Here is an 18,398-nt window from a genome sequence, read left to right as displayed (position 1 = left end):
AGAGAAAATAAAATAGAGGCGACTTAAAGGAAAACTGAATGATGGGAGTAAATAAAACTGCAAAAAACTTTATAAAAAGAACAAAAGCAGCATTGAGATATGAGGGAATCATAGGGTTGGTTATATATTTCCACGAGATACCCGACACCTATCGGTGAAATTATGGAGTGATGAATGCTGATTGGCTAGCACTGGAAACGGATTGACCCAGAGGGAAGTCGCAATTATATTTGAAAGCGCTGGATGAGTTTTGAAATATGAAGGGGAGGGATGGAGTGCTGTAGGCTACTCACGATATCCATATTTGGAGACGCTAACGCGTTTTCAAGCACACGAACTTTGTGAACAATGATAATGGGCTCACCCAAAGGACCTATCCAAATTCGTATCTTTAAGATTTGTTTTTCAACCACCCTCTCTGCTCATTAAACAAACCTCTTATTTTGTTTTGGCTTAACAAAGTTACGCAGGAACTAACATCGGGGAAAAAAATGGCCCGATACAGCCTCAGAACAATGAGTTTTGGGCAGAAAAAATAGTCTGTCAACTATTTTGCTGATCTCTTAGATAGCGCCATCTGTCTTTCTTCGGATGAATGACATGGCAATCACGAGAAATGTCAGTGTGTTTCTGCTTCTCCCAAACTTCCTCTTCATCATAAGAGCATGGCAGAGGGCGCGTTCACTGGGGAGAACGAAAAATGACTATTGACAAGACCACCTGCGAGAACCAAGGATTCATCACCAAGTCTGTAACAACAAATTTCACATTAGTTGATCAGTACTATGTCCCTATTTATTTTAAAATAAGTAGCGTGCGATGAAGAGTTTAAACAGAAACAAATTTATGAAGTTTAAGTAGTAAAGCAGAAATTTGTATAAAACAATTTTAATAATGAAATTTAAAATTAAGTTTTTAAATTTAATTATTAAATTATTAATTTTATTAGTTACTAAATACAAATTTATTTAAACACCTTTTTCTTTTTACTAAAATAACCGGAACCGGAACACAGGCTTTATACTGAATCCTGTGTTCAGTATAAATTATCATAAATTTTTCTGCACACCTTCCTTTGTCTTATACAAATCGAGGGCTTAGTGTCAGACAACGTTAACTACAAAATTGCATTTTTGTTTTGAGACAACTTTAGTTTAACTTTATACAAATAAAAATGCATATCATATCATAGAAATGTATTTCTCTAGTAGTTTAAAAGTTAGCTTGGGCTATAAGCACATTTCCGGTAAACCAAGAAAATGTTAAATGACTTTTGTCGTTTTAAAGAATCCGAAAATCTTTTAAGCTTTCAAAAATATGAATAACTAATGCTATTTAGTGTTATTCAAATTACGCGAGGTTAAGAGGAGTTATTTGTCTTTTCTTGTGTATTTGCAGACCAGCAGGATTTAACTACATAATTAATACAATGGTTTTAAAGTTCAGAGCAGAAAAATCATCGCATTCTCAACGAGTTGCCTTGGAACTGTGACGAAAAAAAAAAAAAAAAAAAAACCAATTAAATGGTAGATTAACTCTTGGCGATGGCATTTGTTTGTTGTTGCACTATTTTCAAACAAATGGCATTCCCAAAATGCCTAGCCGAGCACAAGGGTACAAAACGTGCCCGCTCTTTGAATAATGACTACTAAATATGGTAGAACGTTCTTGTATTCTCTCTATCTTTTGAAGTCCTCTGACCTTATGTGGTTGACCCGGAGTATAAGCAGAAAATTAATTAATTTATTTATTTATTCCTTTAATTTACCTTTCATTTTGGGCAGAAGGTCCACATCCTTCCTAAAATAGTGCAATACTAGGGCAACGCGTTCTTCAAACAGCCGTCGAGTGTCTATATTTATCTTTCTTATCTGCAAACGTTTTTCTGTTTTCTACTCTCTATCAGAGGCCTGTTTGACACCGGGCTTTTTTTCCCCCCTGAACTAAAACTGGCTCTCATAGCAGTGCTACTTTTTTAAATGGAATATTAACCTTTTGTGTGACACCACTTGTTGAAGGCAGGGCAACACGTTGTAGAGGCAAAGATTGTTTGGCTGTAAGGATATGAATAGGGCGTTCCGAGGGCAAATAGCGAGATGGGTGGTTCTATTACCCTTCCTCATTCCACTTTATAAAAAAAAAACATTTTGGTTTAAATGTAGCGAAAGGAAAAACATTTTGGTTTAAGGAAATGTTTAGATTTTATTTTAAAATAAAAATAACTGCCTCAGGGAAATTAAGATGTATCTTGCTTAAAAATAACTATATTTAGTTGTAAAATTAACACGAAAGAAAACACAATGCACGCATTAAAAAATAAATAAATAAAACTTAATACTGTATTAGTAGTGGCAAATGTACAAGGAAGCAAGCTTATACGGTCAGCGGAAAAGAATTATTTGCCCATCCCCTCTAATCATTAGTGTAGTCCCACCTAAAATGTATTCGAACTACCCACTTCCACAATACCTGCTTTCTGGTTGAAAGCAAGTGCGTATTATCCGAGAAAGAGTAAGGATGCTATTAGTTTAGGTTACTCAATAATCCATTTTTAAACCTCAAACACTTAGGTCTCCTACCAGGTGCTTAATTTCTAGATGCTGCTATTTACAGAATTGAGCTCTTTTGACAAGAGTACTTCTGTGTCTCTTGTTACTCTTCTTCATCCCCGTTCCAACAGATCCACATCCTTCCGAAATTGAGGCTTCCATACCTGTGTGCAACGCTCAATGCGTGGCCTAACCATCGTCTTATACAACGGGATAATCATCACTTTATCCCTTCTGGAAAAATTCCTGTGTATTATTGACAGAACCCCATGAGTTGTCCTAGCAGTCTGTCCACTCTACACAGACCTAAGGGTAAGTGCAGCAGATACCAGCAATCCTGTTCCTTGGAAGCCGAAACCTAGGCACCAGCAAAATCCCGCCTCTAGCATAAGGCTTAAAGGCTAGCAAAAAATATATAAATAAGTAAAAATAGATAAAAAAAAAAAAATCTGCCCCAAGCAAGCTGGTGGTCTGAAAGCCTCTTCTCAAAAGGGCTATCATAGAAACATAAATAATAAAAGAAAACACTTGATAGGATAACAGAAGAAAGAAAAGGAAGAAGAAATATAAATCTCGCCATAACGCACAGTGCAGAAGATAGACTCCTTATGAAACCCCTGTGCCAAAGAAAAACACATCAATATTAGTATGAAGACAGGAAATTAGAAAATGAAGAGAGAGAATTAAAAGGATAGTTAGAATATGTTGTTCTGGCTATTCAGTGCGATTCTAAGATGCAGTGGAGGATGTCACAGGTGTCACTTTCAGGCGTAGGAACAGGGGACATCGTCTAGAAAAGGCCCTGTCAGCAAAGGTTTGTAATTGAGTGACGACATCTTTGCATTGTAGAAGTTCAGCTTCGTGGCCACGAGAGAAGAGACTACAGGAGGCAGCCAGAGGATGATGGTCTTGGTAGTAGGGACAGTGATACAGGACATGTTCCTGTCTTCAAGTTGTCCACAGAGACAATGAAGTATCAGAAAGGTGGAAGGAAGAAGGCAAGCTTGGCCTGCATGGAGCCATGTTCGGTGAGAATAAAGAGTGTACAAACTAAGTGAATTAAACCTTTTCTCAGTATTAGTTGTTTAGTGCAAGGAAGCCACAGGCTTTCACTTTGCTGAAAAAAGTAGATACGAAAATACAAATCATTCGTTTTCTTTGTCACGTAGGTAACTGTCCAGTTGACCCTTTAATTTCTTCAAACTGTCGGCTTCAACTACCTGCGGGGGCAACTTGTTCCAGCAATCAACAACTCGCTGGCTAAAAGAAAGCTTCCTGCAATCTAGTCTAAACCTCTTCCCCTGTAATTCGAATTTAAGACCCCCTAGTTCTGGAATTCTTTATAATAGTGAAATTCTTCCTTCATTCATTCATTTTACTAATCTCTCTTAGAGCCTTATAAAACCTCAATCAGTGTCCCTCTAAGGTGCCTGGTTAACAAACTCTATAGTGCACGTAATCGAAGTCTTATCTCATACGGTCGCCATTTTGCCGATCTCACTATGTGAGTTACCCTTTTTTACACCCTTTCAAGAAACTCAATGTCTTTTATTCAGATGAGGTCTCCATATTTGGACGCAGCATTCCAAGCGCGGTCTTACAATTGCCTTACAGTGGGATTATGACCTCCCTATCTCTACAGGATAAACCATCTATAGTGCACCATGGACTTTCCTGTTTACACTGCTCAGAGAATTCATATCCGCCCATGTGGTAACTCCCAGATACTTTCTTCCTTTGCTGTTTTTAATTAAATCTCATCAAGTGTATAATTTATTTTGAGGTTGTTATTCCCTAAGTGTTAGATGCATTAAACACAATTCTGACCATTCTTGAAGCTTGTTCAACTCATCCTGAAGGAGCGCTGCCTGGCATTGATCATTAAAGAATGTCCTAATATCTACATCATCTGCAAATTTTAATATCACGCCCTTATATCTTACTTTTATCGTTTAATAAATATTGAAAACAGCAATGGGCTCAGCATTGAACTTTGAGGGATCCTACTTATAATACTAGACCATGAAGTCCATTTATAATCATTCTCTTTATCCATAGCAATAATCTTCCTCTGCTGTCCCAATTTGTATAGCAGTCTTTCACGTGGAATAGTGTCAAATATTGAAGAGTACATGTCAAATTTATATTTGCACACAGTTCCGTTGTGATACGTCATCACAATAATAAATCAGGTTATTCATACCAGATCTCCCTTCAACAAAACAGTACTGTGATTGTAATTTTCGGGCATTTGGCCCAGTGAAATGCATCATGGTCGATGTCAGGTTGAGCTTACTGGAATTCTTGTTTTCAATTGACAACATCGCCAATGATTGCATCTCTTCTGAAATTAAAGATCAAAGATAAGTTTTAATTAGTTTAAAATTTGAGAAACTTGTCACCGTTGAACTCATTCCAGACATTTATTTCAAATTTGAGATTTTTTTTCTTTTTCTCATCGAGTGCTCTTCGGAAACGTCTTTATGTATGTAGTGCCGGTTTCAGACTCTGCTGGAGTGTTTCCAAGAGCCTCATTATCGGCACATTTTAACTGCACTACTTTATAGGCATAGTTGCTTTTTATTCGAAGTTTGTTTTCGTGGAGATCGTGTGACACTGGATTTTTTTTTTTATTTCCCGTACGTTATAATGTGTCTTTGATAAACAAGGAAGTTGAATTAGTCCCTCGTTGAAAGAGTGGTCGTTAAATGAGTTTTCCACGTAGATTCAAACGGTGTACTTCGAAGTCGGAGCCAAATGAATATAGTATTAATAACGTCACTTGAACTACGTTTTTTTTTTTCACGCATAGATAAATATTGTTATAATGTACGTGACGTATTTGGAGAGAGAAAACAGGTCACGTGTAATTTATTGGTCTTAGAAATCATATCTAACTTTTAGGCCAAGTGCTAAACATCCATCACTTACAGCAACTGATATATTGTATTTTATGATGAAAAAGCTGGTTGTAAACATGGCGATCTTTTTAAACTGGTCCTGCTTTTGGCCATAGAGAATCCATCAATAACTTTCCCATAGATCATCGGACGTTACATTTATTTATTTTTAATGCTTTATCCACCCTTTCATCAAAAAGCGCTGCTTTGAAAGCTATTTACAACATCCAGCGATTGAAACTTTTTTTGGGATCTTTTGAAGGCCGTCTGGTCGAACTTTATTTCTAAAAAGCATCGATTTTGAGACAAAAACAAAAAAAAAAAAAAAAACAAACAAAAACTGACAAAATTGGTAGATAAAAAATAAATAAATAAACAGCCCTTTTTATTTGTTCATTTCTAGTTTTATGTCTTTCTTTCCTGTAATCTTTTTATTGTAGGATTCTTAACGTTTATATCGACTGAGATGAGATTAGTAAATCTCTTACTTGCTTCTATTTATAGCTTCGTAGAAGGATAAACAAACGGTGATTGTGTTTCCTTCCTTCCTACACACACACACACGCACACACACACACACACACACACACACACACTTGTGTGACGCACGTTCTCTGTGTGTGTCGTTACCGTTTTATGAAAATGTCGAAATACAGTTCTCATTCACAACCACCAGAGGTCAATTCTACGTTCGTTCAGTTCTACGAATATTGATGATCTTAAGATGTATTGCCATGCATATATTCAACTGTGTGGCCGATGCCGGGGGAAGTTTAAAAACATCCATCCCAGATTAATAATTTTTAATAGATTAATCTTAAGATGTCTCATTTTATTTTAAAATAATCTGAAGATTATCTAATCTAAGATTATCAAAGTCTCTCTTGGATTATATTAAGATTAGTTATCTAATCTTAATATAATCTTAATATAATGCTCCTAAAAACCAAACAACTTAATATAATATTAAAATGTCAAATTCTCTTAATATAATCTTAAAATAATATTAATGTCATTTAAAATGTCTCATTTTAATTAAAAATAATCTTAAGATTATCTAATCTATGGTTATCTAAGACTTTCTTATAAATTATCTAATCTTAATATAATCTTAAAATAATATTAAGATGTCCCATTCTCTTAAGATAATTTGAAAATAATCTTAAGATGTCTCATTACCGTTAAAATATCTCTCTCTTGGATTATATTAAGATTAGTTATTTAATCTTAATATAATGCTCCTAAAAACCAAACAACTTAATATAATCTTAAAATAATATTAAAATGTCTCATTCTCTTAAGGTATCTAATTTTAAAATATAACCTTAAGATGATCTTAAAATAATCCTAAGATGTCTCATTCTCTTAATATATCTAATCTTAAGAGCATTAGACAATCTTAAGATTGATCTATCAAAAATCATTAATCCATGATGGATGTTTCTAAACGTCAATCACAGATTAAACCAACCACTTATCCCAGATAAACCAACTTCTTGAGGATTTTCTCGAGGGCAGTATAAAATTTTTCCTTTACAGTTTAACTTCCCTCTACGCCGCATATAAGTAGTTTTCTATCCAGGCCAACCGAAAACCCTTTTTTAAGAAAACTAAAATCTGGTCTGGTGCAGAAAAATTCTTTGAATGGTATATCAGTCCACCACACCGACACACGAATAGGAGAATGAATTTATCATGAACACACAAGTTTTTCCACAGACCAAAATACCTTACCATTAATAGAAAAGAGAGAAAGAAGAAAAAAAAAAAAAAAAAACGAGAGGCAAGACTGAAATCTTATAAAAGCAGCCAAATCTCTAAATCTAAAACCTTTCAAAATGCAGGAAGCCATCTCTTGCATGGTTGACTCGTAATACACGGAGAAAGTGTAGAAATACTTCTCCATTTTATCAGAGCATTTCAAAGCATGTTCATAACTTTATTTTAGAAAGGCAAGAGTGCTATTAAGAGGAGAAATCCATTCCATTTAGCCACCCCGTATTTCTTGATTATTTAAAATTTACATTTTTTATCAGTGTGGAGAAAATAAAGGAGGCCTATCTAATTCTCCCGCAAATTTCCATTTTCATTATTTTTCCCCCCACCATCCCATCGGCCACACAGTTGAATACATGCATGGCAATACATCTTAACACACTTTTCATCATCTTATGGTTCATTCTCTCTCTCTGCTTTGCTACGTATTCTCATCAGGCCCAAGCAATCCTGAAATACAACCTATATTGCTCTTTTCAACTCCCCACATTCCTCCTCTCTCTCTCTCGCAACCCCTTTCTTATTTACGTCTCCCCCCCCCCTCCGGGAACTCTGCAATCTCGGATAACTATTCTTCGACTTTCATCCGTTTTTTAGACGGATGAAAAGCTCTCCACAAAAGAAACGAGAGAGAGAGAGGCACTGCCAACACGCATCAGAAAATTTAAATATTCTGCACTCGAAGAAATGATAAAGAAAAGATCCTGTACTTCTCATCTTCTACTATAGCTTTCCCCCTCTCTCCCGGTAACCTCCCCCCCTTGGGTTTTTCCCTTCGGGTTACGAAAAAGAAGTTACTTATCGTATAGATTTCATACCCCATTTCCCTGTACCAGTGACGCATCGATTTCAAAGAGGGAGGCAATGCTTTTTACCCCCTCCCCCCCACATTCGTCTTTCTTATTTACGACTGGTGTCGCCTTTACTCACTACTGTGATTGCCCCCGACAATAAGTAGGAGGATGAATTGTCCAATAAATTTAGATCACATGAAAGGCGGTTTACAGTCCAGGATCCAGCGAGTCATTCACAATATTATGTGTACTTGGATGCAATTGTCGGCGATGTGTCGCTACCTTCTTCGCCATAGGAACAGCGTCAATCATGGAACTTTATCTGGGAACACAAAAACGTTTATTCACCGTCGACCATCCTCCCAACAGGTTCATTTTCAAGCGCGCGCACACACCAATCCGAATTACTTCGGTGGCCGGGGTTATTAAATATCGCTGGCAAATTGCCAACTTTTCCTTTCATTCTTTTTTTCTTCTTTTCCTCTTTGCCCACTCCATTCTCAAAGGATAAAAGAATCAAGATTATCTTTCCACTGGTCTGAAGAGTAGGCGATGATCATATTCGAATTTATAAGGGGTTTTAGATTTCGGAAGGAGTTTTCGCGAATACCAGATGTTTAACATTATAATCGGATAGTAAGATATCGAGTGATCAGATATCAAGAAGATTCTTAACTTTTTTTTTTTTTTTGTCTGGGGGGACATAGGTGAATGTTTAGTAGACTTGTAGGCGCATCCAACAAAAAGTATGTTATAATTCATAAGTAATTAAATTTATTGCATCTGTAGAATTAAATTTGTTGACACAGAAATATACTTGCTGGATGAAAGGTGAGGATCAACAAGATTGTCCTCAATCAACAGCACACCAAATTGAGTACTCACAACTGGGTAATTGATGTGATTACTAAATAAAACATATACCAATGCTGAAAGCGTTAATGTTGGCGTTTGTATTTGCTTTTATCTATTTAAAGCCCGTTATACACAATCATATTTTTATGGCATGAATTTGAACATAAGTTAAGGTAATGTCCAAACAATTGAGTTGTCTGATGCTCGTAATTTGACAGGGCCCTAAAATTAGCATTCTTGTCGTCACTATTTTAAAATTGCTCCCCGTTTGTCTGTAGGGGCCCGTACCGATGTTTTGTATTGGAAAAAATCATCGGATAAAATCAAATTAGCACGTGATCAGACTTTCAAATCAAGGCTGCTTTTCCACATTTTGAAGGCAATGTCGAATAAACAGATTTTGGCACAGCAATTTGTAAATAATTATGCTAAGCCAACAGATAAATTAAATCGTCTGCCGTTGTGTTACCGCAGTCCAAAGTCAACTGCAGCCAACGAAGTGAAAGATAAAAGCTACGGGTGATATAGCAGCAGACGACAAAATACTTTTCTTATTTTTTAATGCTATGATTAATGGGAAGTTTTCAAAAATCAAAGAACCCATTCCAGTCTATACAAAATGTGCACATTTCAGTAGGTCTATTGTTTGTCTTTCAAGCTCCAAACGGCTAAAAGAAGCAGACGATATTAGCTTTCATTAATCTTTTTATTTTTCTTTTGTTATTTCAAGCCGAGAATTTTTATTCTTGTCAATGACTTTATATTGCGTGACACATAATACCATAATTAATTCAGAGAGAGATGATAGGCCATCTTTCTTTTTCATATGGGCTACTAATGATTATTAATTGTATGTTTAAGTTCAAAAGGCTTAGAGGAAAGAAACTTACCCAAAAAAAAATGTATATTTAATTTCTAAATTATCTTTATAATATAAAAATGTAGTTTTGTTTTATCAAATAGAGCTTCCAGGAAGGGTTCCAAGAAGTGTAATGGGCGAGGGATGCTGGTCGATGTACATAAGAATAACAGCTTAGAAGGTAAAGCTTAATGTCTCAGTGGAAGGGGATCGTATTGAGGTGTATATGTCCCTGAAGGGATCAGTAAAATGAATGAGGGAAGTATGGTGTCATTGGTAGAAGAGACAGACGAATCAGGAAGCACAAATACAAAAGTTTGGTCATATCCGACCAACTTCTTTCTGTAGCGCTTCATTTTTACGCGGATTGCGATGGATCCTTTCAAGAAGAACCCATCGCAATCCGATGGATTCTTCGGACGGATTCAAAAGTTCCACAAACAGAAGAGGAGTAAAATCTGGTAGCGCTCAGCCTTTATCATTTGCTAATGATACCAAAGGCGGGCAAAACGTTTGACAGTATCCAGGCTTGCAATCCCAATCTCCAGCTCGCCACCGGTTACTAGAAATGTACCTTGGCCAATAGATTGCTTTTCGTTTATATTTTACCAGTCTTGTAGAATTGGACGGATGTAAGAAGCGATGTGGTCTGTACCCCATCGAACTTATTCAGTTGAGTGAGTAAAACCCATGGGCTGGTGAATTTTCCGGACCTAATTGAGATGAGTAATGTTTAGGATTGGTGACATTAGGAAGGGACATCCTTTGGTGTCTTTTATAATTATTAAAGTTTTCAGGTAACGCAATTTTTCAGTAACTAGGGGGAGTCGCTTTGAACATTACGCTTAGCACAGGGAAGATACGAAGACAAGAGACAGGAAATACCTTTCGCACAATTAAAAGCAGCAGAGAGAGAGATGTTACCAAACAAAAGCGAAAACGGAAGTGGCAACGGACTAGCGAAAGCTGTAAAAGGATTAAAATGAAAACTAGATTAAGAGCGAAGAGCTATATAACAAAACAGAGTCATAAGACAAACAGTAAACGCAGGAAGAGGGTGAATCGAGAGCGCTGATAACATAAAAGCATAGCGGATATTTCAGCAGATGGCAGTTTCTTGCACTCCTTATCTGGCCGTGTATTTTCGTATGCACAGTCCAATTCCCCTTTGTACTCTTAAAATGAACCACAGCCTCGGCGAGGGAATGCCGATAATGCATCACCAAGATAACAGGGCCGTAATACAGTACTACGATGCAGCCGACCTATCGCCAGCTGATTAAGGAGTTTGCTCGCTCTGTACACGACTTGATGTTCATTCATTAAATCGGGGGAAGTCCCCAGACAGAGGTAACCACATCCTATCACCTGCTGTCATTAAAAACGCGTTTCAAAACCATTTACGATAAGATAACTCTTTCTACCGAAACTCCTTGGCAATCCCAGAGGTCCATAGTTGAGTCCCCGGATGTAGCTGTTTTATTATTTATTGTGGAAGGCAAGTTTTAAGCACCTACAGAACGGAACCAAAGTATTCGACCAGGACTAATGTAATTATTAATTGGATAATTGGTTGGAAGAGAGCGAAAAGATTGTTAGGTTTGTTGGATCCCTCTACCACGAGCTGTGCATTCAATTGTTTGTTTGAAAGTGTCAGCGACCACATTAAAGTTACACGCGATTTAGACTTTTTTTTTCTCTTTGATAATAAACTCCAACTTACCATTAAATCCTTTGCAATTTATCCTGGGCTAAATCGTAAAGATTTCTTTCCCTCAATGGACCAAAAACATTACTCAAGCGCATGGTTGTTCCATAATGGCCTTTGGTTTGCGCGAGATCTCTCCCATCCGTAAGAAATAAAAGGGTTAAAGAAACAAAAAGAGCATCTAGGAATTTAGAAGGCTGTAAGACAAGTAATTCTTTCTGTTGAGAGCCGCGGGTTGCCATGTATTCCAGTGACAGGTGTTTAAAAACTGTGATGGATGCGCAGCAAACAAAACCGCTCTCACGGTGGAACTTTCCCGTGTGGGAACCAGTGTCTGTTCTTTTTTTTTTTTCTTTTTTATTGTGGATCTACGTCATTAGATTTTTGTTTTAAAAGAAACGCGTATGTTTAATATCGAGAGAATTTACAGAGAAATTAACAAGGGAGAAATAAATGATCCGACAATAATGAGAATTTGCAACAATTGATCTGTTAACAAAGAAAAACGTTTGCGCGTGCGCACTCGGCTGCTTTTATTATGAAATCTGCTCGCTAGCCAAAAGATGGAGTTTCTCGTTCTTAATTATCGAAAATAGGGCAGGAATATGTTTAATTATTAGAACAAAATTGAAAATCTTTGCTATTGAAAACAATAAAACAAACAATTATTTGAATTACCATGCATTTTTGAAGATTATAGGAATATAGATGGCGTTGTTTCGTCTGCTTTCATGTACCAAGAACATCCAATACTTCTTTAATATTATTTTTTAAATTTCAAGCACTCTGTTTATCTGCTTTCCGATTGCGACTTGAAGGTCATTTTTCCCCTGACTTTGCTAAATATCTTCGTTTCTCCAAAAGGATTGTCCTATTCTTGAATCCTGCGCTTAACAAATTTACATTTAAGTTCGTCCACACTTCTGGGCTAGTTCGTTTCCGGTTTGGTGTACATCTTAAGGGAATTCTTTCCTCCTTGGTGTTATCGATAACGGTGAACATGAAGGGAATTCTTGGCGATAATAAATGGGCACCCACTTACAAATGCGACGACCCGAAGAACAGCTGTGATCATCTGCAATGGCCGTATAATTGGCGACATCGTGAGCTATTAGTGAAATCAGGAATGGTCATAAATTGTTTTGCCTTTAACGGAAGGGAGGTCTGGGTCTGATTTCTGTCAAAAGTTGCCAGACTCGTATAGATGTGTAATTTTAGAAGCCTTAGAAACGAGCAATTTTAAGGTCTTCTCCGAGAGAGAGAGAGAGAGAGAGAGAGAGAGAGAGAGAGAGAGAGAGAGAGAGAGAGAGAGAGAGAGAGAGAGATTACAACTACGTGAACATGTTACTGAAGGATTGCACTTTGAATACACTTCCTACTTAAATGTAAAATAAACCAGTTTTACAAATTGCTTCGTTAAATAGGAATGACAAGGATAGCATGTGATCCTTAAAACTGGAACCTGCAGGATACAACGTTCTTTAAAATAATTTTTCAACGTCGCCTACGATCTCTAAAAATAAATTTCCAGGATCGCGCTCCATTATTTAAATCCATATTTCCAGGACAGCGCATGATCCATAAATTAGCGTGTCAAGGAAAGCATGTGATCCTTAAAGCAGGAACCCACAGGATACAATATAATACGATATACAACCCACAGGGTACAATATACTACAGGATTCGATATTTCCCGGAGTACAATAGGACCATGTCCAGAAGAGTACATGTTCCTTTAATTAGTCTCAAGGAAAGCATGTGATCCTTAAAGCAGGAACCTAACAGGATACAATATGTTCCTTAAAATAATTTTTCAACATTGCGTACGATCCTTAAAAATCATTTCTAGGATCACGCTTGATTCTTTTAATCGACATTTCCCGCACCACATTAGAAATGTCCAGGATAGCACATGATCGTTAATTTAGCGTCTCGAGGATAGCATGCGATCCTTAAAACAGGAACCAAAGGATAAGATATGATCTTTAAATTAGAAATTTTTCAACATCACCTACAATCTTTAAAAATCAGTTTCCAGGATTACACTCGATTCTTTAAATCAATATTTCTAGAACCGACCACAATAAGAATGTCCAGAAGAGCACATGGTCCTTAAATTAGTCTCATGGATAGCACATGGTCCTTAAATTAGTCTCATGGATAGCACATGATCCTTAAATTTTTCTGAGGGATCGCATGTGATCCTTAAATTTTCCTCAGGGATCGCATGTGATCCTTAACACAGGAACCTAGAAGATATAATATGATCCTTGAAATAAAAGTTTTCAACATTGCCTACGATCCTTAAAAATCAATTTTTCAGGATCGCGTTCGGTTCTTTAAATCAATATTTCCCGGACCACAATAGGAACGTCCAGAAGAGCACATGGATGCTTTCCCTTCTTAACATCTAATTCGGATACATTAGGGGTTTTTTTTTTTTAGGAATTCTATCCAATCTTTTAATATCTTTCTTCGAATTTTTATGGACAAATATAACCCGAAGAAAATAATTGTCTAGTCACATTAATAACGTACATTAAAACTAAACAAATTTTTACATTAAAATAAGGTAATTTTATGAGCCCTTTAAAAATTATGGACTCAAATGAACTCCAAGCAATTTGGCATTCCATTATAAGCGTTTAGTTTTTCTTCCCTTATCGATTATTAGGACGTTTTAAAATTGTTCAAAAGTATCTAACGATTTGCTCAAGAAAAACCACAAAATAAATACTAATCTCTCTCTCTCTCTCTCTCTGCAGGAATCTTCTTATCCTAACTGTATTTCGATGCACATTCTAGATTCTTAAAAGTAAACACATTATACGAGTTATTTCCTTTCCTGCGCAATAAAAATGAACATTTGGAAATAATTGTGTTATCTTCCATAATTATAGCGTATTTTTCTATGGGCTATTAAACTTAATGGTTCCAATCAAAGCATTTCTTTGTTTATCTTAAGTATCGTACGAAAAACTATTATGGTTGAAATTATAAAGACCCAAAAAATCATTTGGGAAACGGGCAATCCGGTTACAATGCTTAGAATATCACTTGTTTTCTTCTGTGGTATCGATTGCCTGGTAACATATGGATAACCTATTTGAGTGTTCGACCTTCCCGTTGTTTTCAATGCGAGAGAACCGATCAATGTTTCTTAATATTTTTTTTTCTTCAATCCATCTACTGATGAAATTATAAAAAGCAGGACTTTAAAGATACAATCGAAGTTTTTTTTTTTTTTTTTTTTTTTTAATTTTAAAACAATTCTGTTATAATATTTCGGCATTTTAATTTTCTAAACAGTCACCGAGGTTTTTCTATTCTTCGATATCTTGCTTTGTTAAATTAAAATCGAGCACACGCCAAGCATTTCCATTGTTCTTTTATTTGATTTTTGACAAAATCCCCTCAGGACAGATGGGGACTAACAGTGTAGATTAAAAAAAGAAATCTACGAGAAACTGTCTTATTTCAGACTCCTTAAAATGAATATAAAAATCCATTTAATCAAAAGAAGTTGGGGAAGAAAGTGGAAATAAATTGAACTATTTCAACTGTATTTTTCAATTTATACATTATTGTTTAAAATCATTGTTAAAAAAAAGAAAAACAAACAGCTGTTTGTATTGTTGAAAATTACGCACACGATAAATTTCATTGTTGGAATCGTTAGGTATCGTTTGCTTAAGTTGACACGAAACAATGAAATGTGACACTTTTGAAAAAGTTAAAAAATAGCACGTGATTCATTTGATCGATTTCATTTTGCGTTCAGTATTGTTGCGTAATCCATTCTTGAATAAAAGAGCATACGATGGTATGAAATGTGGCAAAAACTATGAAAGATAGCGCTTCAAAACAATTATTTTGAAATAATTCTTTCACTGCTAGGCCCTAACTAACTGTACGATGAAATAGTTAAGCGTACAGGGGGAAAAAAAAAAAAAAAAATCCAGATTAGGGGAGGATCGGTTGGTCTTTCCATCCTTGCCAAAGACATCACAACAGCTACCTAAACGTCATACAGATCGAATTATCATACTTGTTGAAGAATTTATTTCGAGGGTCAAAAAGGCAAACTCTTTTAATTAAATGCATTACATAAGAAGGCTGGTTTACGGGGTAGAAGAAATAGCCTGTAGACTGGGTGCGAGATTAAATTAAAATCGTCTGTTTACATGCTGTCTATCTGCTCGGTGACTTCGCTTCGTTTACAGCGAATAACTTCATTAGAATAACTCGACAGGTGCGAAGAAGAAATTCCATTAAGTTGAGTAGACGCTGGCTTTCTCTTGGGGGGGATGGTTGGCACCTCTAGTTGTTTTCCCTTGTCCAAAAAGATCGCAGCTTCCGTAATGAACCGTCGACTTGGTACGATGCCGGGCTACAAATAGCGTACTTATTAACATCATTTCCAGACGGAGTTGCAAATGATCGAGACACCGGCAGAGCAATTTCTGGCGTGTCTGTTGAAGTATTAAATGTCAAGCAACACGAATACTCATTAAATATTCAATCCTTTCTATTTACTCGTTAAAAGTATTGCCGCAAGTGGCGGTAAAAGTCGCTGTGTGTGTGTGTGTGTGAGTGAATTTCAATGTCTGCCTAGAATGGCATTTGTTTTGTTGACGTAGGAAAAAAAAAAGGGGGGGATAAGTCCAATCAGTGATCGTCAAAGCGATTTAATCGTGTTGTGTCTGTTTTGACATCAGTGAATGAGAGTTTTCCTTAGTATGTACCCAAATAGGAAGATTGCCTTAGGGGGGATATGCTATTTTATTCTTCAATAGTATCATCAACTGGTACCTTATCGGATTCTCTGAAAGGAAGCGATCTCTAGTCTCATCCCTGGAAATGTGTTTTTTCTGCAGAACCCCAAAACTTCATACTCTTATGGCTATCCTTTCTGCATTTGATAGTGGAATGAGTACAAAACGTTTCTGTCAACTAGAATTACTAGTCCGACTTCCCGATCATGCGTACAAAACTTTTATCTGATCAACTAGAATTACTAGTCGACTTCTCTATCATGCATACAAAACGTTTATCTGTCAACTAGTTCAGAATGTCTAGAATTACTAGTCAACTTCCCAATCATGTGTACAAAACTTTTTTATCTGGTCATGCGTACAAATCTGATCAACTAGTTCAAACTTTAGAATGTGTAGAATTACTAGAACGCTTCTCGATAATGCGTACAAAACGTTTATCTGATCAACTAGTTCAGAATGTCTAGAATTATTAGTCGACTTCCCAATCATGGGTAAAGAACTTATCTGGTTATGCGTACAAAACTTTTATTTGATCAACTAGTTCAAACTTTAGAATTACTAGAAGACTTCTCTATCATGCGTACAAAACGTTTCTGTTCAACTTTAGACTGTCCAGAATTACGAGTCGACTTCTCTATCATGCATACAAAACGTTTATCTGTCAACTAGTTCAATGTCTAAAATGTCTGAATATTCAATGTCTAGAATTACTAGTCGACTTCCCAATCATGTGTACAAAACTTTTTTTTTTATCTGGTCATGCGTACAAATCTGATCAACTAGTTCAAACTTTAGAATTACTAGAACACTTCTCTATCATGCGTAAAAAAACGTTGATCTGTCAACTAGTTAAAACTTCAGAATGTCTACAAAACGTTTATCTGATCAACTAGTTCAGAATGTCTAAAATTATTAGTCGACTTCCCACTCATGCGTACAGAACTTTTATCTGGTCATGCGTACAGAACTTTTATTTGATCAACTAGTTCAAACTTTAGAATGTCTAGAATTACTAGAAGACTTCTCTATCGTGCGTACAAAACATTTCTGTCCAACTGGTTCAACTTTAGACTGTCTAGAATTACGAGTCGACTTCCCAATCATGCGTACAAAACGTTTATCTGATCAACTAGTTCAAACTTTAGAATTTCTCGATCATGTGTACAAACTGATCAACTAGTTCAGAATGTCTAGAATTATTAGTCGACTTCTCAATCATGCGTACAGAACTTTTATCTTGTCATGCGTACAAAACTTTTATTTGATCAACTAGTTCAAACTTTAGAATGTCTAGAATTACTAGAAGACTTCTCTATCATGCGTACAAAACGTTTCTGTCCATCCCCCTCTCCCCATACTTCTCCTTCAACCCATGCACGGTACTAAGTACTATAGGTTTTGATACCTTTCGTGTTTGGGGTTCTCATAAAAAAAAAAAAAAAAACTGGTTCAACTTTAGACTGTCCAGAATTACGAGTCGACTTCCCCAATCATGCGTACAAAACGTTTATCTGATCAACTAGTTCAAACTTTAGAATTTCTCGATCATGCGTACAAACTGATCAACTAGTTTGAACTAGAATGAAGAATTACTAGCCTACTTCTGTACCACTCTATTTTGGAAACTCTATTTTTAAATAATTCATCTTTAAACGTCTCATTTTGGGTTTTCTAAAAATCGATTGGGGATTTATTTTTCTGAAGAAATAATAACGTGGTATTTTTCACTGCTTTTATGTTGTCTAGCTTAAAAAAAAAAAAAAAAAATGGAAGGAAACAAAGCGAGTCTTTTCTTCTTAAACTCCCGTCAACAATAGCCAAGCAGATTTCTTTATGCATCCTTTATAAGCCTATAAACCGCGCAGCAAACCATGATCTACGAAAGCCTGAAGAATATCTCGAACACTTATCTTCCCCCAGCTTGATTTAAGAGAAAGAAAGGTAGTGTAAGCCACGATAGAGGAAGCGAAAGCAGTCTGCTGCCATGTCTAAAAAGTTTTAGCTTTGTTTTACAACCCTATTCTCTAACTTGCGGCGCCTTTTTTTTTTAAAGAAAAGAAGTAAAGGAGAAAAAACAACATTAACCAACACATTTTTAAGAGCAGATTAAAGGAGAGAGAGAATCATGTGCCAAGATTCGATGATCCTTAAACTACTCTAAAAATCTTCCTCTTTTCAG

Source organism: Mastigoproctus giganteus, chromosome 1 (genome assembly GCF_048544385.1).
Source record: "Mastigoproctus giganteus isolate SK-2022 chromosome 1, ASM4854438v1, whole genome shotgun sequence".
NCBI classification, from domain to species: domain Eukaryota; kingdom Metazoa; phylum Arthropoda; class Arachnida; order Uropygi; family Thelyphonidae; genus Mastigoproctus; species Mastigoproctus giganteus.
This window is presented reverse-complemented; position numbering follows the sequence as displayed.